Here is a 24,564-nt window from a genome sequence, read left to right as displayed (position 1 = left end):
CCTCTCCTGACTTCCATTTACTCTGGGTTATATAATTTTGCGTTTGTGTTTTGTTTGTGTTCAATTTTAGGGATCCTCTCCATCCTTGTTGATTTTTTTATTATGTAAAACATTAACATGTTAGAAAAAGTAAAACTATGCAAAAAAGCTAAACCTAGAGAAATGTCACTGCCTCCATCCCTCTCATTATTTAGGTAACCAGTATTTTTTTCTTTATCTGTCCTGTGTTTCTTTTGCTAAAATAAGCAAGTACGTGTACATTTTCTTATCTTCTCCTTTTTTTCTTACATAAAAGGGAGATGTTCCTTTGTACATTACTTTTTAAAAATTAAACCCCTTATTTTGAGATAATTGTTGATTCACATACAATTGTGAGAAATAATAAGAGACCCATATCCATGTACTACTTAAACAGTTTCCCTAATAGTAACATCTTGAAAACTATAGTACACTAGTACAACCAGGCTGTTGACACTGATATAGTCAAGACACAGGACATTTCCATCACCGCAGGGTATCCTGTCTGTTGCTGGATCTGACCACATCCAATTCCTTCTCCCTCTTAACCCTCTTAAATGCTTTGCAACCACGGATCTCTTCTTCATCTCTATAATATCATTTCAAAAATGTTACATAAATAGAATCACACAGGAAGTAAACTTTTGGAATTGGCTATTTTCTCAGCATAATTCTCTGGAGAGTCATGTAGCTGTGTAGCAGGCTTTCCTTCCTCTTGATTGCCGAATGGTGTTTTGTAGTGTGGCTGGACCACGTTTGTGTAGCCACTTACCCATCCAAGGACATCTACCTGTTTCCAGGTTTTTGGCTGTTACATATAAAGTTGCAACAAACATTTGTGTACAGGTTTTTGTGTGACTGTAACTTTTCATTCCTCTGACATAAAGGACTAGGAGTGCAGTTTCTGGGTGGTATGGTAGTTACATATTTAAGTTTTAAAGAATCTGCCAAAGTATTTTTCAGACTAGGTATACTTAACATTCCCAAAAACAATGGACAGACAATCCCATTTCTCCATATCCTGTCAGCATTTGGTGTTGTCCCTAATTTTTATTTTAGCCATCCTGCTAGGTGTGTACTGATATCTCCTTGGGATTTTAACATGTATTTCTCTAGTGGCTAATGAGGCTGAACATCTTTTCATGTGTTTGTTTGCCATTGTATATTCTCTTTGGTGAAATATCTGTTTGTGTCCTTTGTCCATTTTCCAACTGAATTATTTAATTAATTTTTTTACTGTTGAGTTTTGAGGGTTCTTTATATATTCTGGATACTAGTCACTTGCCTGAAATGTGGTTTGCAAGAATTTCTCTTAATCTGTGTCTTGTCTTTTTGCCCCCTTAGCATCATCTTTCACAGAACAAAGATTTTTAATTTTGATGAAGTCCAGTTAGTAAGTTTTTCCTTTTATGGATTGTGCTTTTGGTGTTAATTTTGGGAATTCTTTGTCTAGCCTTAGATCCCCCAATTTTCCCTATGTTAAGTCCATCATCTTCTTCTGAGTTAATTTTTGTATGTGTGGAATGGACTTACCTTGAGTTGTCTTTCTTTCTTTGTTTCTCTCTCTCTCTCTCTTCTTTCTTTCGCCTATGGATGTCCAATTACTCTAACAGCAGTTGTTCAAGGCTAGCTTTTGCTCCATTGAATTAATTTTACACATTTGTCATTAATCAGTTTGGCATATTTGTGTGGGTCTATTACTGGATACTCTATTCTGTTCCATATATCTTATGTAATTCTTTCTCTGCTAACACCACACAGTTTTTTAAAATTTTTTATTGTTATGTTAATCACCATACATTACATCATTAGTTTTTGATGTAGTGTTCCATGATTCATTGTTTGTGCATAACACCCTGTGCTCCATGCAGAACGTGCCCTTTTTAATACCCATCACCAGGCTAATCCATCCCCCGACTCCCCTCCCCTCTAGAACCTTCAGTTTGTTTTTCAGAGTCCATAATCTTTCATGGTTCGTCTCCCCCTCCAATTTCCCCCCCTTCATTCTTCCCCTCCTGCTATCTTCTTCTTTTTTTTCTTAACATATATTGCATTATTTGTTTCAGAGGTACAGATCTGTGATTCAACAGTCTTGCATAATTCACAGCACTCACCATAGCACATAGCCTCCCCAATGTCTATCACCCAGCCACCCCATCCCTCCCACCCCACCCCCACTCCAGCAACCCTCAGTTTGTTTCCTGAGATTAAGAATTCCTCCTATCAGTGAGGTCATATGATACATGTCTTTCTCTGATTGACTTATTTCACTCAGCATAACACCCTCCAGTTCCATCCACATTGTTGCAAATGGCAAGATCTCATTCCTTTTGATGGCTACATAATATTCCATTGTGTATATATACCACCTCTTCTTTATCCATTCATCTGTCGATGGACATCTTGGCTCTTTCCACAGTTTGGCTATTGTGGACATTGCTGCTATAAACGTTGGGGTGCACGTACCCCTTCGGATCCCTACATTTGTATCTTTGTGGTAAATACCCAGTAGTGCAATTGCTGGATCGTATGGTAGCTCTATTTTCAACTTTTTGAGGAACCTCCATACTGTTTTCCAGAGTGGTTGCACCAGCTTGCATTCCCACCAACAGTGTAGGAGGGTTACCCTTTCTCCGCAACCCTGCCAACATCTGTCGTTTCCTGACTTGGTAATTTTAGCCATTCTGACTGGTGTGAGGTGGTATCTCATGGAGGTTTTGATTTGGATTTCCCTGATGCCGAGCAATGTTGAGCCCTTTTTCATGTGTCTGTTGGCCATTTGGAAGTCTTCTTTGGAAAAATGTCTGTTCAGGTCTTCTGCCCATTTCTTGATTGGATTATTTGTTCTTTGGGTGTTGAGTTTGATAAGTTCTTTATAGATTTTGGATACCAGCCCTTTATCTGATATGTCATTTGCAAATATCTTCTCCCATTCTGTCGGTTGTCTTTTGGTTTTGTGGACTGTTTCTTTTGCTGTGCAAAAGCTTTTTATCTTGATGAAATCCCAATAGTTCATTTTTGCCCTTGTTTCCCTTGCCTTTGGCGATGTTTCTAGGAAGAAGTTGCTGCAGCTGAGGTCGAAGAGGTTGCTGCCTGTGTTCTCCTTTAGGATTCTGATGGACTTCTGTCTCCCATTTAGGTCTTTCAACCATTTGGAGTCTATTTTTGTGTGTGGTGTAAGGAAATGGTCCAGTTTCATTCTTCTGCATGTGGCTGTCCAATTTTCCCAACACCATTTGTTGAAGAGACTGTCTTTTTCCATTGGACATTCTTTCCTGCTTTGTCAAAGATGAGTTGACCATAGAGTTGAGGGTCCATTTCTGGGCTCTCGATTCTGTTCCATTGATCGATGTGTCTGTTTTTGTGCCAGTACCATACTGTCTTGATGATGACAGCTTTGTAATAGAGCTGGAAGTCCGGAATTGCGATGCCGCCAGCTTTGCTTTTCTTTTTCAACATTCCTCTGGCTATTCGGGGTCTTTTCTGGTTCCATACAAATTTTAGGATTATTTGTTCCATTTCTTTGAAAAAAGTGGATGGTATTTTGATGGGGATTGCATTGAATGTGTAGATTGCTCTAGGTAGCATTGATATCTTCACAATGTTTGTTCTTCTGACCCATGAGCATGGAACGTTTTTCCATTTCTTTGTGTCTTCTTCAATTTCTTTCAGGAGTACTTTATAGTTTTCTGAGTACAGATCCTTTGCTTCTTTGGTTAGATTTATTCCTAGGTATCTAATGGTTTTGGGTGCCATTGTAAATGGGATAGACTCCTTGATTTGTCTCTCTTCTGTCTTGTTGTTGGTGTATAGGAATGCCACTGATTTCTGTGCATTGATTTTCTATCCTGCTACTTGACTGAATTCCTGTATGAGTTCTAGCAGTTTTGGGGTGGAGTCTTTTGGGTTTTCCACATACAGTATCATATCATCTGCAGAGAGTGAGAGTTTGACTTCTTCTTTGCTGATTTGGATGCCTTTGATTTCTTTTTGTTGTCTGATTGCTGTGGCTAGGACTTCTAATACTATGTTGAATAGCAGTGGTGAGAGTGGACATCCCTGCCGTGTTCCTGACCTTAGGGGGAAAGCTCTCAGTTTTTCCCCATTGAGAATGACATTCACTGTAGGTTTTCCATAGATGCCTTTTATGATATTGAGGTATGTACCCTCTATCCCTATACTCCGAAGAGTTTTGATCAAGAAAGGATGCTGTACTTTGTCAAATGGTTTTTCTGCATCTATTGAGAGGATCACATGATTCTTGTTCTTTCTTTTGTTAATGTATTGTATCACGTTGATTGATTTGTGGATGTTGAACCAACCTTGCAGCCCAGGGATAAATCCCACTTGGTCGTAACACCACATAGTTTTGATAACTGAAGCTATATAATAAGTCTTCTGTTCTGATACTTCCTGCCCCTTTGTCACTCTTATTTTGCATATTTGTGCTTTCTCATTCTTTGGTTAAGTTTAGCTAGTGGTTATCCTATTTTGTTGATTTTGTGGAAAAATCCAGAAGTTTTTGATTTATTAGTTTAATCTACCTCATTAATTTCTACATCTGACTTTCTTTTTCCTTCCTTGTGCTTTTATTGTTATTCTTCCTCTTCTGGGTTTTTGAGCTTGGCACTTAAAATTTTTAATTACTTCTTTTTTGGGTTGCCTGGGTGGCTCAGTCAGCTGAGCATCGGACTCTTGATTTCAGCTCAGGTCATGACATTGAGCCCTGTGTTGGGCTCCACGCTCAGTGGGGAGTCTGCTTGAGATTCTCTCTCTCCCTCTGCCCCTCCGCTTCTCTAAAATAAATGAATAAAAATCTTAAAAAAATAAAATTTTTAATTCCTCCATTTTTATTGAAATAAGTATTGAAGACGATGAATTTTTATCTGATTGCTGCTTTAAATATGTCCCATAAACTCTGATATGTCATGTTTTAATTATATATAATATATTTTTTGGAATTTCTGTTATTTTAGTTTTAGCTTTTTTTAAAATTAATTTCTAGTTTTATTATACCATGATCAGAAAATATTCTGTCATCTTTCTACTTTATGAAGCATTGATTATTTGTCACCTAATACATAATCAATTCTTGTGGATATTCTCCGTACTTTTAAGCACATTCCCTAATGTCAAATATATAAATATCTCTGTATGACCTGCCTTATTGATTATGTGTTTAGGATTCTGTACCCTTACTTACTTTTTGACTAACTGGTTTCTTTTGTGCTGAAAGTGGTATGTAAAAGTGTCCTGTATTAGCATGTTTCCATCTATATTTCCTTTCATTTTCTACAATTTCTACTTATAATTGTAGTTGTAGTCTTGCTTGGTGCATCGACATTCATTACTATTGTATTTTTATTGTGAAGTGTGGGGGGATTTTTAGTGTCAAAAATTGTCTGTTAGAAGCTTTTTTCCTCCAGATCGACTTACTCTACTTTGTCTGATATCAAGATTGTAATACTTGTTATTATTTCCATTTGCTTTGCTTATCTCTTTGTTTTTAGCCTCTCTGAATCCCTTTTTAAAAGTGCACCTCAGTGTACAACATGTAGTTGGATCTTGTTTTTTTAAGGCAAGTTGAAAATCAGTTTCTTTTCATAGGTGATTTAAGCCCATTCACAATTATTTATATGATTGATATACTTGGTCTTAACATTTTCATAATATTTTATATTATACTATGTATTATGTTCTATTGATTGTATATTTTGCTTTGCACAATGCATTATCTTTGTTCAATTATTGAATTTCTTTTGATATTTAAGATGTTTTTATTTTCATTTGAATGGTGACCTTTGTCTTTACTGCCTTTTAAAAATTCCCTTAGTCCCCAGTAAACTTCTACAGTCTGGCTTGTCTTTTGCTGATGGGTCCTTTGACTCCCGGTACAACCACCATAGTGTACAATGTCCTACCCAGCCATCATGGAGCTTAGTCTGTTTTTGTCTTCCTCTTGTTGTCTACCATTTTGAAGATTTTATTTATTTATTTATTTATTTATTTATTTATTTATTTATTTAAGAGAGTGTGTGCATGAGCAGGGGGAGGGGCAGAGGGAGAGGGAGAGAGAGAACCCCAAGCAGAGTCCATGCAGAGCGTGAAGCCAGATTCAGGACTCGATCTCACAACCCTGAGATCACCACCTGAGCCAAAACCATGAGTCAGTCACTTAATCGACTGAGCACCCCCAGGCGCCCCTGTCTACCATTTCATAGTTGCAGGACTTTGACCTAACATGTAACATCTGTTATTTTTCTATCCTTACTCCCACATTTAGCTTAGATCTATAATTGAATATATTCAGTGTTCCCCACATGTCCCTTTTCCAAACAGTCCCCCACTCATCTCCTCGGTAGATGGAGTTAATTCTCTACTAGATTCCTTAAGAATGAGCTCGGAGGTACATTCCTACCTCAATTCTTACACGTTTAAGACTGTTTTTATAGCTCAGATTTTTGAAGATCTGCTTTGCTGGATCTAAACCCTTCAGTTCACAGCTTCTTTGTCTTTCGGGAAAATGCTACTTCATCGCCGCCCTGCCCAGCCAAGGCTGCTTTTGAGCCATCTAGCGAGGGTTTGTCTACGTCTTTTGCCCTCCTCAGTTACTTGGTCTTTTGGTTTGCAGGCTGTGAGGATATCTCCTCAAATGCATCTTTGGGGTTTTTCATTCCATTTGCAGTGCTCTGTTTCAGTTTGTACTCCTGCTTTGTGGTTGTATTTTTGGAGGACTTTTCATCAGCTGAAATATTTAGATTCTCGCTTTCATTTTCCTTCCTGTAGTAGCCTTTGCACGGATGAGAATGCTCACACCTCTGCGTGGCGCCGGCCAATGGCCGGCGCGTGCCTTCTGTGATTTTTGGTTCAAGCGCCCCCTCTTCTGTCAGTGCAGCGTAGTGCAGCCTCTTGAACGGATGGCTCTGCTGCCACAGGTGGGCAGAGGTGAGGGCCGAAGTGTGCGCCCTTGGATTTATTTGATTATTATTTTTGCTTCGCGGATTCCCAAGTGCCCATCTCCTGCCCTCCCCTCTCCACTGCAGCTTCCTGAGTGGTGCCCACCCCCTTCCTCGCCATCTCCTTCCCTTCCCGAGCTGCCTCGGGGTGGGGGGCAGTGCCCACCGTGAAGCCCCTTCCCTCTGGTCAATGTTCTGGTCCCTCTCCACTCTTCTATGTTTCTGCACTTTTGGTGTACTTTCTCTTTCTTTGGGTAATTTTAATTTACTCCTAAGCCCTCTGTTCTCTACTTGGGGGGGTTGTGTGTGGTTTTTATTGGTTCTTCTTGTTGACCTGGGTCGTTTTTGGAGCATGGGTTGGGAGATTGAGATTTTTGTGGCCACGGTTACCTTGGCTACCGGGAAGACCCCTATGTAGCATTTAAGAGATGGTGCAGTTACCTCAATTTCGAGTGTAATGGGAGCCCGAGCCTGTTATTAACAGAGTATTTTCTTGTTAATTGTACACAAATGAATCTTGAGGACATGCTCGAAAAGGTATGCTCTCTTAAGAAGGTGAAGCATCCCCCTGTAAGCTTATTTACACCCCATCAGTCGAGCCAGCCTGTTCTCGCAGATACTGCAGGTGAATATCAGGGAGCTAGCGGCCTCTGCGTTTAGGGGTTGGACTCAGGGAGACTGACTGGTGGTGTGACACATTGAAGGAAGCATGGCCATTCTGTTGCCAGAGGTGAGTGTGAGCTGGTGGCCTTGATGTGTCCGTCTGTCGAGGAGAGACTGCTTGCCATCCAACCACATTATAACAGAGTTTTCACGCAAGGCCTAAAGCCCGAGTCTGATTCAGCTCTCCGTGGCTGGGGGCGGCAGCTCAGTGCCTGACAATACAGAGGCGCCTAAGAATGTTTGTGGAAGGAATGAACTGAGTATCTTTGTTCTGAAAATAAACCACTCCTGAGTTATTATAGTAGAAAAACCCAGGCCCACTCACAGGAGAGGAAAAGTTGTTGGTTGGGGGTCTGTTCTTGGGCCCCAGAGGAGCAATGGAGAGAGCTGGAGTGCTCTGGGAGGCTCCGTTCACAAGCCTACCTCTGGGGGAACTTCCCTGCACTGCCAGGAGCAGGCTGGGCCACTGTCTCGCCCTCCCGTGAGCATGTGGATCCTGGCCTGCCTGTTTTCTCTCTGGGTCGATACCCTTCTTCCTGGCACAGTGAGTGCTCCCAAGAGCACCCAGATCACTGGAAACAATTTCTGCCTCCTCAGGGACTACTGATGGGTTTGGCCATTTGGGGGCCTCGGGATGCTGCCACATCTTCTCTTCTTCTCAGTGGGCTCCAGAAAAGGGAGCCACCTCAGCTCCATGGCTTTGGACCCCTCTGTGGAAGGGACAGGTGTCTCAGAGAGCCTCTCTGAAAGGACATCACTTAAGTCTGAGCTGCCTTTTTAAAACGAGAGGTGGTGTGAAGCTGAGTTGGACAGAGAAGGAATTCCTCTCCCTGAGGAGGTACCTGTGAATCAACAGACAGTGGGTCAGGCTCTGAATTTGCATTCCAATGTCCAGACAGCCCCTTCTGCTCCCTCAAGTCCAGTACCCCCATTTCCAACTTTGGGTGTCAACCCCCCAAACTCCCAGACAAGGGGGAACCAGTCAAGACTAGGAGAGTCTCTGAGGAGTTGTTTCTGTCCTTAAGACCTCTACCTCTGCTTCTCTCGCCCTCAGACTGGACCAGCCTTCCTGTCTCACATCTTGCCAGCTGGCATCGGAGTGAGCCCTGGCTGGGAGCTCCTGCTGGGCCCACCAGGCAGGAGAGCCTGAGGCGGGAGGCCCTGAGAGCCCACACAGGGCCAGCAGGTGGTAGCGGTATGGTTAATGAACAGAATGGTTTCCTCGGAATCCATCATGGAGAGTGTCAGAGGCAGCTCAGGAAGATTCAATTCCATACAAGAAGCTGTAGGCGATGGAACAGGGTGACACTGTGGCTTTTTCTCCCAGAGCCTTATTTTTTTATCTTTAGACAAAACTGTTGTTCATGGCATTTGTTGCTCGCTCGCTCACTCACTCACTCACTCTCTCACACATTCACTATTCCTGTCTCCTACCTTGTGCCCAGAACAGTGCTAGACGCTGAGAATCCAACATAGGCTGAGAGCACTTGCCTCCAGGGAGCTTTGAAGAGCAGTACGGCTGCTGTGACTTTTGGGGGTTCACAGTCTGTTAGCTTTTGAAGGAGGAAGCCCAACCAGAATCAAACCTGTTCAAGTTTGCTAAACTGAAAAATGTGCAGATTTCTTTGGCTATGTATTCTACATTTCCATACGGTGGAACAGCAGAGCCATGGGTCCGCTGAATGGGGCCAGCCATTCATGGTCGAGAGCATGGTCTTACATTTAGACCAAACGGGGTTTGATCCCAGCTCTGCTGCTCGTGGCTATGGCATTGGGATCCCATGAACCACTAGACTATGGTTTTCTTGTATGTAGTTTGGGAGTAATGATTCTTGCTTCAGTGGGAGGATTAAATAAGGTAGAGGAATTGGTGAGTTTTACCGCATGGTCAGGGAGGATGGTCATGGCTGTGTGCCCTCTGGTAGCCCCCACCTAGACGCACGCATGCACACTCACAGGTGCCTGCACATATACGACACAGGCTTTCCACAGTCCCGCCCTGGGAGGCAGCAGGGACAGGCAGCAGGGACTTTGCCTTTTGGAAGTTGTCTGAACTGTCGGCTCCCCAGATGGGGGTGGTAGGACTCTGACTCACTGCAGTGGGTTATTGAATGGCATTGCTGCCAGACACAATGTGCAGGGTTCTTATAATGTCAGTTAGATCTGGGAAATGGACCAGGCATGATTTCCAGCTCAATGAAACACTTCAGGGCCATCAGCTTAATAGATGATGCTTTTGAGAAAGTCCCTTGAGTGTCATGTCAGACTGGCACTGGGAGGTGGGGCGCGGGGCTGGGCCAGCTCCTTGGGTGCTGCTGGCTGCTAGGAGCCTGCGCTTCCAGCCTCAAGTATCGTGTGTGGGGAGCAGAGATCTGATCCTCTGCCCTGCTCGCTCTTCCTCTCCTTCCTATTCCTGTTCTCCCTCCCTGTGGTCTGAGACTCTGGCAACTATATAATATTATTTAGATAAGTCATATTGCCTCCCTAGCCCACTCCACTCTCCCTTGTGAAACAGTGGCTGTGCATAGTGGGAGAGGGGGCTTGGGCTCTTGTGGCCTGGAGGGGGTCATGGATCCAGGGCCCTCCCTGGAGAGCCTCGACCCTTTGCTCTTTGCTGTGAGGGTCCTGGCTGCCATCTCTGTGTTCTCTGCAGAGAAACTTTACAGATAACTCTTTCTTCATAGCACTGTCCCACTCTGGGCAGGAAATGCCCATTGGTCTTCCTGCATTATGGAGGGAGCTTGTGTTAAGTCGGCCACATGATCTCTGATCTTGGCTCCACCATGTGCTGGCTCTGCAGTCATACAGGCTTATCCTGTGGAGCCCAGTTTCTTTCCTTCCTTCCTTCCTCAAATGTGGTGTGAGGAGGCAAACGTGATGCTTATGAGGTGTCCAGTACACTGCCTGGCACAGAAGAAGGAATCAGAAAATAGCAACTCACTTCCCATGCCAAATCTTTCCTTTTCCTTAAGACCTCAGAGCCATTTCCTTCTAGATCTTCTTCCCTTGCTGACCAATACCCTCACTCCTCCCTGCCCTTGCCAGCCACCCTCTCAGTACATTTTTTCATGGGTCACAGCTTAGACCTTTATCTTGTCTTTTCTTACTTATTCATCCATCCACCCACCCACCTACCCATCCACCAATTCATCTGTCTACCTATCCATCTACTCATCCTTCTACCCACCCACCCCCACCTATCTACCCTCTCATCTACCCATTTATCTACACATCAGCCCATTCACCTATCCACCCATCTACCCATCCACCTATCCATCCACTCGTCCACCCATCCACCCATCCACCTATTCACCTATTCACCTATTCCTTCCTTCCTTCCTTCTACCTACCCACCCATCTACCCATTTATCCATCCATCCACCCGCCCAACCATCCATTATCCCCTCATCTATCCATCCACCCATCCACCTATTCACTTATTCCATCCATCCATCTATCCATCCATCCTTCCTTCCTTCCTTCTACCCACCCACCCATCCTCACCCATCTACCTATTTATCCATCCATCCACCCATCCACCCAACCAACCATCCATTATCCCCTCATCCATCCATCCACTCATCCACCTATTCACCTATTCCATCCATCCATCCATCCATCCATCCATCCATCCATCCATCCTTCCTTCCTTCCTTCTACCCACCCACCCATCCCCACCCATCTACCCATTTATCCATCCATCCACCCATACACCCACCCATCCATCCATTATCCCCTCATCCATCCATCCATCCATCCATCCATCCATCCATCCATCCATCCTCACGTACATTCCTTGCTTCATTCATCCAGTGATTTATTGGTCATTTCCTCCATGTAGATGCCAGACTGTAGGGAGTGAAATGGATCAGTCTCTGCTCTCACTAAGCTTACAGTCCAGCAGAGGATAGAGACATGAAATAGGTGTCTGTGCATGCATGTGCAGTGTGCATGTGGTGGGGGTGGGTGCTAGGCAGGGAAAGTAAGGACTGTGTAGGAAATGCATCAAAGGGTGACCCTCCAGGGTCCAGCAGAGTAAGGAAGGCTTCATGAAGGAAGTGACTCTCCTTGACCATATATAAGCCACTTGAAGACAGGAGTTGTGCTTTTTAGAGCCTTAGAAAAACAGCCACATTAATAGGCAGTTGATTGAGTGCCTGTTATTTATCTGAGGCTACAAAGGGTTTTTAACTAGGGTTACAAAGAGGGATGGAAATGCAAAATAAATAGTAATGCAAGGTAATGGTTAATAGATGCTTGTTCACTGAATACACAGGTGAATGTGCCTTTACCAACTTATATTTGCTAAGAAATGCTCCCAGCACATGTTAAATCTCTGACTCCCTGTGAATAAGAAGCTTAAGAAGGGCTCATCTGAGTTTTCACTTGACTCATGAATATGTAAGCAAGCTTCCTTTGAATCTCAAATTTTATTTTATTAGATGTATTTTAATTTATTTATTAGATCTAAGCTTTTCATTTGGATCTATGAGAAATTTAATGAAAGCACCATCCCATCTTCTGTGTGATGGGTAGAGTGTAGATGAGGTGGTCCAGCAAGTGATGTCCTGGGTGCAAGACTCCTGAATAGCCGATGATAAGGGAGCTGCTGGGCTATTATGAGCAGAGAATAGTCCTAATTACAATCACTACTGTGAATCACAAGCATTTCTATGGTACCTTGACTTGTGCGACACCTTTACGTAAAGCCAGAGAGCTCAGACATTCTTGCAGCTCCCGGAGTGGGAGAGAAGCCGACTCCCTGCAAGGTAGGGCCATAGGTCTTGCCTGCCTCATTTTACAGCAAGAGAGGCTGCGGGTTTGGTTGGAAATGTAATAGCTGCTCAAGGTCAGGCTGCAAGCCAGTGGCTAAGGCACTTGATGAGTTTTCCGAGGGATGGCCTACATTTGCACCAGTCTGCAGGCTCTCATTCCAGTTGGCAGGGGCACCGCCATGGGGTGTCTCAGCTTCCAACCAGTGGGAAGAAGAGAAGCCAGCAGCTAGAGGATCCCAGTGTGTTCACACTCCCAAGGAGGCCCACGGTAGAAACGTTTTCCAAAATGATTTCCCACTTGCTAAAATTAATTTTTTAAGGAAATCTGCTGTATACTGGTTTATGTTTAGACATCATCATTTTGGATGGCAGCACAAAACTCTCAAGGTTTCCCGCCCTCCTCTTCTGCCTTTCGAGTGGGGTCCTGAGGCCCCGTCGGCAGGTTGGAAGCATGGAGGGAAGGGTCCTCTCTCCTGGAGTCAGGTGATTGTCAAGGGCACGGCTCTAGGACCAGTGAGGCACTGGCCAAGGCTCCCTTGGGGCTCTTGTAAGCGAATGTTTGGTGGATGTGTGTCCCCTGCTGGCCAGCTACTCAGTATCACCTATTCCGTGTTGTTGGGACGGACTGATGGCACCCTGCCCACCACACTGCGGCTTCCTTTGCCGCCTGTCTACACGGGATGCTGTTGTGACGAGCCCTGATTTATACCGCATGCATTGCCATCAGCCGTGGCCAGTGGAATGGCGTGAAGTGCCTTGACCTGCCACAGTCCACAGGGAGGTTGGAGGAGAGTCTAGAAGTGTCAGGAAGGAGCCCAAGGGTGCCAGGTGAATGGGGCACCTCAGACTGGTGCAGCACTCACCAAGAGCCAAATCTTTGATTCCCCCTCAAAGGCCCTCCTCTTCCATCACCCTCTCCCCTTCCCCACCAGCAGCTTCCCGAGAACTTCTCTGACCAGGAGTGGGAATTTGTTTTCTATGACACTGGATTTCTGGAGCTAGGAACTTCTCGGGAAGTCAGGTTATGCAGAGGAGTGGCGAGATTGGCACCGCATAACCGTGGAACCTGCCAGGCGACTGATAACTGTCTAGAGAAATGCAGAGGATCCCCAGGACATTCAGCTCCATTTCTGGGGTTCATTTCTCTACTTGGGTCTCTTCTCTGGAAAAGGTCTCAATCAAATGTGCAGACTTTCAGTGGGCTCTGAGTCCTTTCCAGGAGAGAAATCTGGGGTCCACTCTCCCCGAGGAAGGCTCTGTTCCTTGCCTAGAAGGTGGCAGGGGAGCCCCCCCCCCACCATTTTTGAGTGTGGCCCTCCCGCTCACCTCCTGTTGGGCTTTTGGGAATCCACCCCTTACAAATGTGAGGTTGCTTATATGTGGGATCAGTGTCCCTGGGAACTTTCTCTGCTTCCTAAAATAGGAGTTGTCATCCCCTATGATAAGGGGCACCACAAAGAGTGACTGAGAAAATCGTTGTTGCCTCTTGCTCCGAATGAGGACAGGAGCTACTGTTTATTTCTTACCTGAGCCTAACCCCTGATCCGGGAGTCCTTGGCCAGTGTCCTGTGCACAGTGGGTTGAGGACACTTGCTGGCTGCTGGGGAAGATGGGCCCGAAGCAGGAGCTCCAAGGTAGAACTTTGTGCCTCAAGCCTGCCTTAAGGTCATCGCTGGGCTTTTTACCTCATCCTCTCAGCCACCTAGCTCCCCTGGCAGTAAAACATCATTTTCTATTAAATGATGTGTCTGACATTTACCAAATTTTTATGTGACAATTTAGAAGGAACCAGTTGCATTAAACAGCCTTATTAATATTGCAGTAACATGATTAGGGGAACATCATGGTCGTTAGACCATAGGGCCAGATTTATGAGCTCTAGGGAGAGGAGGCAAAGAGGTCTCTTTTGACCAAAACACCTTCAGCACAATCCACATTATAATTAATGAAAGTCAGAGACGAATCCCCCTGATAACGACTCAGCCCTGCACCATGAGGGTGGTGCTGAGAGCACCTTGGGAAGTACGGATTAAGCATTTCCATCTGGGGATGGTGCACAGCAGACTTGCTGCATTGTAGCATTAAGGGGTGTTAGGCTGCTTGGAAAGCCACCTCCAGCCAGGTCTGAGGTAGACCAGATGGACCCTTTCCAATCACTCTGCTGGTGTCGTTGGACTCTGAGTCTCTGTGAACGTTGTAACCATCTTCCGGGGTGGGGTCGAGGGGTGGGCAGCATAGGACAGGGGTCAAAATGTGTGCCTGGGGTGACACTTGTCTACACAGGGTGCCAGTGTGGCATAACTGCTGTGTGGCCTTGGGCGAATTGTCTAGGCTCTGGGAACCTGGGTGGCCTCCTCTGTGAAGAGGAATGATGGCGTTACCTACTGCACAGAGTCACGCTCTCAACCGGTGTCTGACACTTACTTCCTGCTCAGTATGTGTTGGCTCCTACTGGGGTTTGAGGAGGCCTTTACAGATCACTTCTGCTCCCAGGCCTAGTTAGGAGCCCACTGGGGATATTTTGGGAGCCCCACCATAGTTAATATACCTTTCCAGGTCTATAGGAGACTCCAAATCAAAGGATATGGCTTCTGCCTGGGGGTTTCCAGCCTTCCGGGGAGGCAGACATGTGGAACTCACTGGAATCAAACAAGGACCAATGCGGGGAGCATCCAGATGGAGGGACCCATGTTGTGCTGTGGAAGGGCGGAGGCAGTGATATTTAATTCCATGGAGGGAGGCTGTAATAGTGTATCATTTGAGATAGGCTTTGAAGAACCCAACAGGATTTTGGCTTTGGCCAGGGGAGGAAGAAAGGGACTTTTAGGCTAGGGTGATACCCTGCACGGTGACACAGAGGCCCGAGGATACACGTTTTGCAGGTGACCCACTGGGGCTGGGTCCCTGGTGTGTAAGGCCATTTGTGGAAAAGGGCAGCAAAGCAGGCTGAGCCCAGTTGGTAGAAGGGTTTGGATGCCAGGCTAATGAACGCTTCATTCACAGGGCACTAACAGTGTGTGCTTGGATTTGAAGGTCACCCTGGAGCAGGCAAAGGGGGGGGGGCTGGTGAGGTTCTGTCCCAGGGTAGGCAACTCAGGGGAGTTGCATATGAGAGCAGGGGGTGGGGGACTCGGAGGTGGGTGTCAGTGATAGAACATCACCTCCCTGTTTATGTCCTGATCCTCCCATGGAAGCCTGGTGCTTGCAGAGTGCTTTACAAAGGTCTGCAGAGATTGGTGACATGTGACCTCTGTTCTCAAGGGGCCAGGAGTGTAAAACTCAACGCTCGAGTACCAGATGATGAGGCAGGGTCTACAGACTCTGGGGTGAGGGATGGGGGTCTGGAGCATCTGGCGGGTAGGTGAAGACGGGGAGGGGAGAGGGGGCAGGTGTGTGGGCCTAGAGGGGCACCAAGCCCATGCACAGATGGCAGGGAACAGCATAAGTATCCTTAAAAGTCAACTTTCCAATGACAGAGAGTTTTCTTTTTTTTCTCTTACTATAAAACAGTACATGCTCATTGTAGACAAATTGGTAATACAGGTAGGTGGGAAAAAAAACACCAACAAAAAACGGGCATTTGAAGCCCTATAGGCACAGCTAAACATTGGTCAAGATGTGGGGCCTGGCATTCATTCTTGCCTTCATCCAGGTATTTCTTTTGGGGGCTTTGAGCTGGCTGGGGCCCAAAGCATGGCCCTCTGAGGCCTCGGTGAATAATTCCCAGGGGCCCTTCAAGTTCAGGGATGGAGCTTTGGGTGTTGTTGGGGGCTACTGAGCCTGTGCGGCCAGGTGGAGGGCACCCACGGTGTGACCCCATGGAAGATTCCAGAGCTGGTGCTGGTGCCCAGAAGGAGGGTTCCCTCCCCCCAGCCTGGAGAAAGCACCACCTGGTACTATTGTGGCCCCAAAACCCTGGTTTGGAGGCAGCAGCTTCAGGATTCATAGCCTCACTCTGGGCTTTGGTTGCAGAGACTTGCTAGAAAGCCAGACGAGCCCTTGCCAAGTAAAGGGAGGTTCTGGGAAGCAGGAAAGAGAGGATTAGGGTCAGGGATGAGGGGTGGGGGGGGGAAGGAAGACGTTTTTGAGGGAACCTAGCAGCTTCTAGCTCTGGCCCCAGGCACTCGAGGCCATTTAGCATCCCTGTGTCCTCCCTGAAGGCTCCTCTGGGCTGACCCCTCCTCCCCACAGCCCTCCCCAGGCCGGCCGTTGCTTATGGAAAAGCTCCTTCCCTGCCTGTCTCCTGCCATCTGGAACATCCCCCTGAATCTCTCTGCCTCATCACCCCTCCATCTGCACCAAAGGTCATTTCCCTGATTCTGTTATTAATCCCGGCAGCATTTACTGGGGTTTTTGGTCTTCTGTGTGGGAGAAGATCGTTGTTCATGTCAAGATGGAGGTGACAGCTGCAGGTCGTGGCCTTGGGTGGAGGTTATCACTCAGGCTTTTCTTCCCGGGAGCTTGAGCCTGAGAGACTGGGGAGAAAGTCATCATTTCTCGGCCCAGGTGAAGGGCAGCTCAGATGATTTCGGGATGCAACCCACAGCCCCTGGGCTCCATGCCAGTTGGGCACAGAGACCCGGTCCCCGTGACTTCTCTGAGAGCCCAGAGCTATGGCCATCAAGGCCTATCCCGTGGGCAGACAGCATCTTCCCTTCTCAAAGTTCCCTCTCTGAGCTCAGAACGACTTGGCTCCATGCCTACTTGTGGTGGGAGCCTTCAGCAGCCAGTGGAAGAGGGACCTTTCAGTGCCTGGCACATGACAGACTGAAGAGAAGCCCTCCTTGGGCCCCCAGGTAGCTGCATTCAGAATGAAGAGGCAGCTTGGGTCACATGGTAAGGAGGGGCTCCCAACTCAGGATGCCCTGGAGTCCACTATGGACGGAGAGCCTCCCCGGGTGCCCCTCCCTGGGTGGGCCAGGCAGCCTCAGTGCAGCTGCTGCGGGGGATCTGTGAAGGCAGCATCTTCACCCTGTGATGGTGGGGTTGAGGTCAGGATGGGGCCAAAGCTGTGTGGGCCGGGTCTGGAGACAAAGGGCAGGCAGGAGAGAGGAAGGAAGCGGGCAAGCTGGCTGGGTGGGGAAACTCTCAGGCCTCCTGGTCCCCCCGGGCACTCATCACCTGTTCAGCTAGCACGAGGGTCATGTGAAGTTTTCGATCAGAGTCAGTGTGACTGCCAGGTGATGAGATGGGGGTGGGGGGCAAAGGTAGCTTTCCCTCCGTATCTGATGGACTCTCCAGCTCGCAGCTCTGTGACCTTGAGGCACTTGTCCCCTCTGAACCTCCATCTGCTTCTCCACAGAATGGGGAGCCATGGCAGCTGCCTGATGGGGTTGTGTGGCTCAGATGAGCCAACAGGGCCTCTGGCCTCACAGAGGCTGCTGGAGCAGGGACAGCTCAGCCTGCTGAGCGTCACAAGGGGTAGTCCACAGGGTGCTGGCAGAAGATGTGCTGGGGCCAGCATTGTGGGGAGACACCGCCCCCCCCCCCCGTGGTGGTGGTGGGCCGCGCAAAGAGAGCAGGGCCCATTGAAGGACTCTGGGGCTGGGTGCTCCTCCCTGCTGGGCTGGAGTTGGCTGCCATGCCGGACGACACGGCCCGGTTGACCAGCACCTGCACGGATGGTCTCCCCGGTTCCGTCTGTGGCATCTGAGCCAGGGCCACCCCGGACCTCTGGGCATGGCTTTGCCTGTGCGGGACAGTGCAGTCAGCCTGGGCAGGGCTGGCCAGGGGCTCCCACTGGCGGGACAAACCAGGCTTCGTCCTGGCTATTCTGTTTGCTTTGGAGCCAGAAGCATGATTTACTCTAGAGAGCGTTTTTATGTTTTCCACTGAAGATTAAAAAAAAAAGTTACTAGACAAAACAATTCTATTTTAATGCACAGCATTTCTATCTTGGGTTATTTTCTGTGTAGCACTTGCCTGTTACGAGTTTACTGATGGATTCCCTTGCTAGACTGTCAGCTCCCTGAGGACCAGGACAAGCCTGCCAGTAGCTCCCCAGGCCCGACAGCGGCACCTGGCATGGAGGGAGCCCCCAGAAGCGTGTGGAGAGCAGGAGAGACCAGTGTTTGCGTGACCTCTTTGCATCTCCCTGGGACGTGGCCCTGCCCTGTGTTTACACAGCTCCCCCTTGGTGGATCTTCTGTCTGCCCATCTTTCTCTTAATAGTTATGGATTATGGAAAAGAAGAACAAAGCCCGTTAAGAGGTTCCCCTACATTTGATTTGAGGAAGTTTTCATCAGAATGGCTCCATTTATTGGCCTTTAGCGTACAGCCTTATTCCCTTCTCTCAAAATGAATATTGCCTTGTCTCCTTGAGAAGAATTGATTTCACCCAGGAAGAAGAGCACACTCCCTCCTCCTGCTGTTTTTTTTCTTTTCTTCCCTCCCACCAATCCAGAATTTATCTCCTAGGCAGGTGGGGGGGAAACAGGAATAATTGGACCAGAAGCTAATTCCCAGAGATTCGTTGTCTCGAACGCTCCCACCAGAATGTGGGACGCTTGCCTTGAATTGCATGCTAATGATAAATGACAACTCTAACAGACCGTTACATTGAGATGTTTAGTCCTTCCTGCTAGGAGATGACACATTAATTTTCCCTCAGATTTACATTGCATTATTAATAAAATATCAGTGTTGGAATGTGACAAGTGAGGGTCTGTACAAGTGCCAGGCTCTATTTAGGGGCACCGATTTTAGCCAAATGAGATGCCGGTGGGGTCAAACGTGACCCAGATGCTGGTGGCATTTGAAAAATCCCCTTTTCGCTCCACTGGGCTCAGGCTCCTGTAACCTGGGCTGCGCCAAGTAGCAGGGATAGAAGATTCTCTTTCCAGCAGGGATGAATCCAAAGAAAGGGGATGCCATATGTTCTTTCTCACTTTTTTCTTCTGCTCTGTCACTGACCAAACACTTTACGTGTAAGTGGCGCTTTCTGTTTGTTTTCAAGAAAAAAGAGAGGACTTCCTTTGTTCCAGCCACTGAGTTGCTTGATGAACTTGCTCGTTTGACAAGCATTTGCTGAGTGTTTGCTGTTCACATGTTGCAGTGGCAGGTGGAGGAGGCACAGGGACACAGAGTCTGGGTGAGCCGGGCATGCCGAGTCTGAGTGATCACCCCACTTCTCTGCTCAAAACCCTTCGTTGCTTCCCAGCCCTGTGAAGGTGAAGTTCAGAATTCTCGGAGGGGGTTGCAGGGGCAACCCCACTTGGCCCGATCTAGACGAAGCCTCCCTGGGACGCCCTCCCTGTGTGTGCCCCGTGCTGCTTCTCCACTCTGTTCCCTGCAGTGGCGCCGATAGAGTTAATTTATGTTGTCTCAGGTCTTGTGTCACGCTTGTAGGAACGTCCAGACTCCTCACTGCTCCTCTTTTGCCGCTGGTGCGGGTCCCCTGCCTGGTTCATTTGTGTCTCTCATCACACTTGGAGCAAAATCCACGCTCCTTCAACCCCGGGCCTGCCCGGCTCTCTGGCCTCACCCTCTGCCTGCACACGCACCTGCTCTCTGCCCTCCCACCTGCTTCTCGGGCTGCTGGCCTTGCTGCTCTCTCCTTCCCAGGGGCCCTGGCCTTCACCGGGGGTCTGTTCAGATGCTGCGTCCCAGGGGAGGTCTCCGGGCTGGCTAGCTTCCTTCTCCTCCTCCCTCCCTGGCGGGCACAGGGCCGGCCTCTTCCTCCCGGATCGGACTGCCGGCTTTACACAAGCAGGGCTTGGGATGCTTCTGTCCACAATGGCACCTAGAGTGCCTTCCGCAAATGCCTGGCCCGTAATAGCTACTCAATAAATATTAATTGAATAAATCACTGAATGTCGTAATAGAGTTTCCAGCGGAGCGCCGTGGGAGCTCTAGGAGAAGAGCCATTAAGGAGTCCCTGCAGACTTGCTCTGGAGTGATTCCTGGTCATTACCGTCTCTTCGTATGGGCAGTCTTTCCGGTGACCTCCAGCCTCCATTTAAAGGAACAGAACTGTGGTTAACAGGCTGCATGTAGTGATCCTCAGGAAATACAGATTGGCTCCTGCCTCTGAGTGCTCGCAGCTTGAGCTATCCCTCATCCTGCCTCCAGTCCCGCACAGAGGCGTCCTGGCCTGTGGATGGGAGAGTCTGGCGCCCCCCCCCCAGAGGTCTCCCTGGCCTGGCCGTGCGGGCTGGGCCATCCTTGGGGTACAGGGCAGCCTGCAGGACTCGGGGAGCACATGGCACTCACTGCAGGGCAGTGCTGGTGCTGTCTCCACCTTTATTCCGGAGAATGAAAACAGGTGTCGCGACACCCTCCACAGGGGCTCCTGGGGATGGGCGCCGGCACTGACAGCTCGCAGCCGACGGGGGCTTTTAGGCATCTAAATCTACCCAATCGTTTGTTTCCTGATAAGAAAGCCTCTTTTATGATTTTCAATTTGCTCTTATTTTAATGAAAAGAAGCTGGGGTTGGACCGCCCAAGAAGGAGCTAATCAAATAAAGCAAATTGGTGTTACCTTCTCTTGGTCCCTATTATTTCTATGGCTCCAGCTGGAATTTATTATGAAAAGCAATTGGTTTTCATATCTGGCAGATAGCAGCCCCGGCCGGGCCTGACAGCCCTTTCCTCCCTATCATTCCATAAATAGCTTGCAGTGGCCAGACTGCGGTGGGGGGAGGGGGACATGGAATGCTCCCCACCAGCTTTCCCGCTCCTTGTCCCGCACATTGTGAAGACCCTATAAACAAGTCAGAAGGAAACACCAGGTTGAAAGTTAATAAGCCAGCTTCTGTCCATGAGATTTGGGCTGTTGCTGTGGCTTCTCGGGGTTCCGTTTGGCAGCCTATCAACCTTGCTGCGCTCCAGCCATCAATTACTACTCTTGCTGGGTCTGTGTGCAAGGGAGATAAACAGGGGAGACATCCCTTTTCCAGATTCCTTTCCTCTCCTTGGAACAAAAGGAAGAACTAAAGGAACAATTTAAATCAGGCTCAGATGATCCTTCCTTTATATGAAATGTTCTGCTGTGAGAGGGACTGTGGGCTCTGGAAGTGCCCTGGGTCATTGCTACTAGAGAAGGGGAGAGGATATCTGGGGGATGTGCCAGGGATTTGTGGCAAGACGCCGGGAAAGGGTGCGGCGGGCTGGTTCACTGTTTCTGTCCTTACCAGCTGTGTGACCTTGGGAAAGTTAATTCCCTTCTCTGTGCCCTGAACCTTCTCATCTGTAAAACGAAGATAACAGTATTCACCTACTTCAGTTGTCATGGGATTCACACGAGAAGTGGGTAGGAAGGGCTTTGCCTGCATCTGACACACTGTGAACGCTTGACAAACGGCCGCTCTTGTTGTCATAGCAATTGTCATGCTGACTATTGACATTTTGGACTCGACCACGTACTTCTAATGGTACATTGAAATCAGGTCATTCTGTGTTGGAAAGATCAGAAAGAAAGGTGTGGGTACACGTGTGTAGGCTGCAGTGAAGAGTGGCATTTCTTATTCTCTAACTGCTCACCAGAATGGAGATTGAGTCCTGGGCTCAGGACCAGCGTTCCCCGCTCTAGGACACACTTTGTGCCTTGTCACAGGAGCCTGTTTCACATTTGGGGTCAGGGCCTAGAAGCCATTGGAACTGCAAGAACTGCATTTCCCTCTACCCAGGCCCTTCTCTGTGCCTCATGGTGCGAGGGATGGGACCAAGGGCAATGAATAGAAGGGGAGGAGATACAGGGGGAGCCTGCCCAGGTTTGGGTTCTAGCTGGAAAAGGGGACTCTCTGGAGAGGCTCACTGTTTAGAAGCCATTCAGACACTGCATTGGGAGGCTTGCTATAAACGAGGACATCATCTGTTCTCCAAGGGAAGCCACAGGGTTATATATGAATTCAGCAGAACAATAGCTGATCAGCCAGATCAGAGCTTTGCTGCACAAAGTCTGCTGCCTCTAGGCCAGGCCAGGGGAAGGGGCCAATGAGAGACCCCAGGAAGCCCACAGATGCTGGGGGAGCAGGCTGGATCTCAGTTGTCTGCATGGAATTTAAGGTGGTTGTCAAGGTCCTGGAAATGATCCGTTAGTGACAGGGAAAGGGAGGTTCTAGGAGGAAGGACCATGGACCTGAGCTGTTTCGGGCACACTGATTTCTAAAGTTAGACTCAGGCTCAGGAGAGTATCCAGACCATTCCTTTTGTAGGATTAATCTAGCCTTGGCTGCAACCCCCAGTGGCCCCATAAATTCCTATTTAATATCCACACCCAAAACCTCTCAAGAACAACTCACTCCTCTGATCTTCAGTTACCAATTTTCTCCTATGTACCTAATTTGAAAAATGTGTTTTGCCTTAAAGTGGTGAATGAGTGTGTGTGTGCCTCAGTGCTTATAGACAGATGGCCTCTTCCATGGGTAATGTTCCAGTTGTACCCTACAGTATGCCATTTCATTACACCCTGAGTTTCACCATCATTGTCCCTGGTAGTGGAACCCTACAAAAAGGGGCCAAGTTTGTTATCATTATTAGTCGTGAAGAACATGTATTACATGGCGGGTAGCACACTGGGCACCTTGCATGCATTATGTCTGCTAAACAGAGAGATCAAATAATTTGTTCAAGGTCACACAGCTCATAAAGAGCTGAGCCAAGATTGTAACCTCAGGCTCCCTTCAAATCCCATGATCATCTTTTTTTTAAACTTCTTATTATGGAAAATTTCCAACATCTACAAATATGGACAGGCTAGTGTAATAAACTCCTGTGTACTTATCATCTACTTTCAACTATGACCAACACGTGGCCAGTCTTGTTTCATTCACATCCCCTGCCACCACACACATTGTTTTGAAACATATTTTAGACACTATACAGTTTCATCAGTAAATACTTCAGTATACAGCTCTAAAATATAAGGTCTCTTTTTAAAAAAACACTTCTGCACTACAATTATCACTCTTAAAAATTAATATTTCTAGATATCATTAAATATCCAATCACTGTTGAAGATTCCAATAGTTTCACAAATGCTATATATATATATATACACATAGCATACAAATGCTATGTACATATATATGTGTGTATATGTATATATATATATATATATATTTTTTTTTTAACAGAGTGTTTGTTTGCCTTAGTATCCAAGTAAGGTCTATTCATTGTGACTGGCTGACACATCTTTTGTCTTTTTTAATCTATATATTTCTACTCTAGCATTCTCTTAATCTCTTTTTTCACTCAGTTTTTTGAAGAATCCAGGTCATTTGTCCTGTAGAGTTTCCCACAATCTGGATTTTGCTGACTATATCCCTATGGTGTCCTTTACCATGTTCTTCTGTCCTCTGTGAATCTTATAAAGTGCTAGATCAAGAGGTCTGAATAATTTCAAACTAAAATTGTTTTTCCTACAAAAAAATGTTCTATCAGGGACACATCCTGTCTGGTTGTCTCTCTTTTGTGATGTTAGTCACTGTTGATGATTCATTAATTATTAGGGGTTGCAAAATGGTGACATTTTAATTGTCACTTTTTCAATTATTGGCGGGAATACTTTTACAGAGAAAGTCCTCTTTTTTGTGATTTGCTAACTCAAAGGAACAGTTGGTACAGGAAAGGTAAGATAAATGCCTAATTCTTCCTCCTAACCCTTTTTTAGTTTTCAAAGTAATGTATTGGTTCACTAGCCTCCTCCAACAATGATCACTTAGTTTTTTTACTTACATGCTTTAATTTCATTATGAACTTATGGATTTAAATATATTTAATGTGTTTTAACCCAAAGCAATTGCTATTATTACTGACGCTCAAATTGGCCCATTTTTGGAGCCTCTTCAAGTTGGTTCCTGAGTCCTTTTTATATGATTTAAAATCTTTGATACAGCTCACAGCATACTTAATTGTGAAACTGAGTGTTTTCCCTCTAAGATGAGGAGCAAGACAAGGGTGTTTATTCTCACCATTTCTTTTCAACATTGTACTGGCGGTTCTAGCCAGTGCAATAAGGCAAGAAAAAGAAAAGGCATCTAGAATGGAAAAGAAGAAGTGAAACTCTATTTATTCAGAGGTCACTTGATTATAAATGTAAAAGACCCTAAAGAATCTGCAAAAAAAATTTTACTGGAACTAATAAATGAGTTTAGCAAAGTCATAGAATACAAGATCAATATGCAAAAATCAAATTGTGTATCTATCTAT

General features: G+C 46.8%; 1 protein-coding gene across 1 annotated transcript in view; it reads left to right on the top strand.

Moving 5' to 3' along the window:
- The window catches only part of CAMTA1 (calmodulin binding transcription activator 1), an 867,769-nt gene that overhangs the window by 402,869 nt on the left and 440,336 nt on the right, over positions 1–24,564 (top strand). The window lies entirely within an intron of this gene.

This window comes from Eumetopias jubatus, unplaced genomic scaffold (assembly GCF_037043125.1).
Source record: "Eumetopias jubatus isolate StellerSeaLion01/CBP00866 unplaced genomic scaffold, mEumJub1_p1.0 scaffold_4, whole genome shotgun sequence".
Lineage (NCBI taxonomy): Eukaryota > Metazoa > Chordata > Mammalia > Carnivora > Otariidae > Eumetopias > Eumetopias jubatus.
Note: the sequence above shows the minus strand (reverse complement) of the source record. Positions and strands in the feature narration are given on the sequence as shown.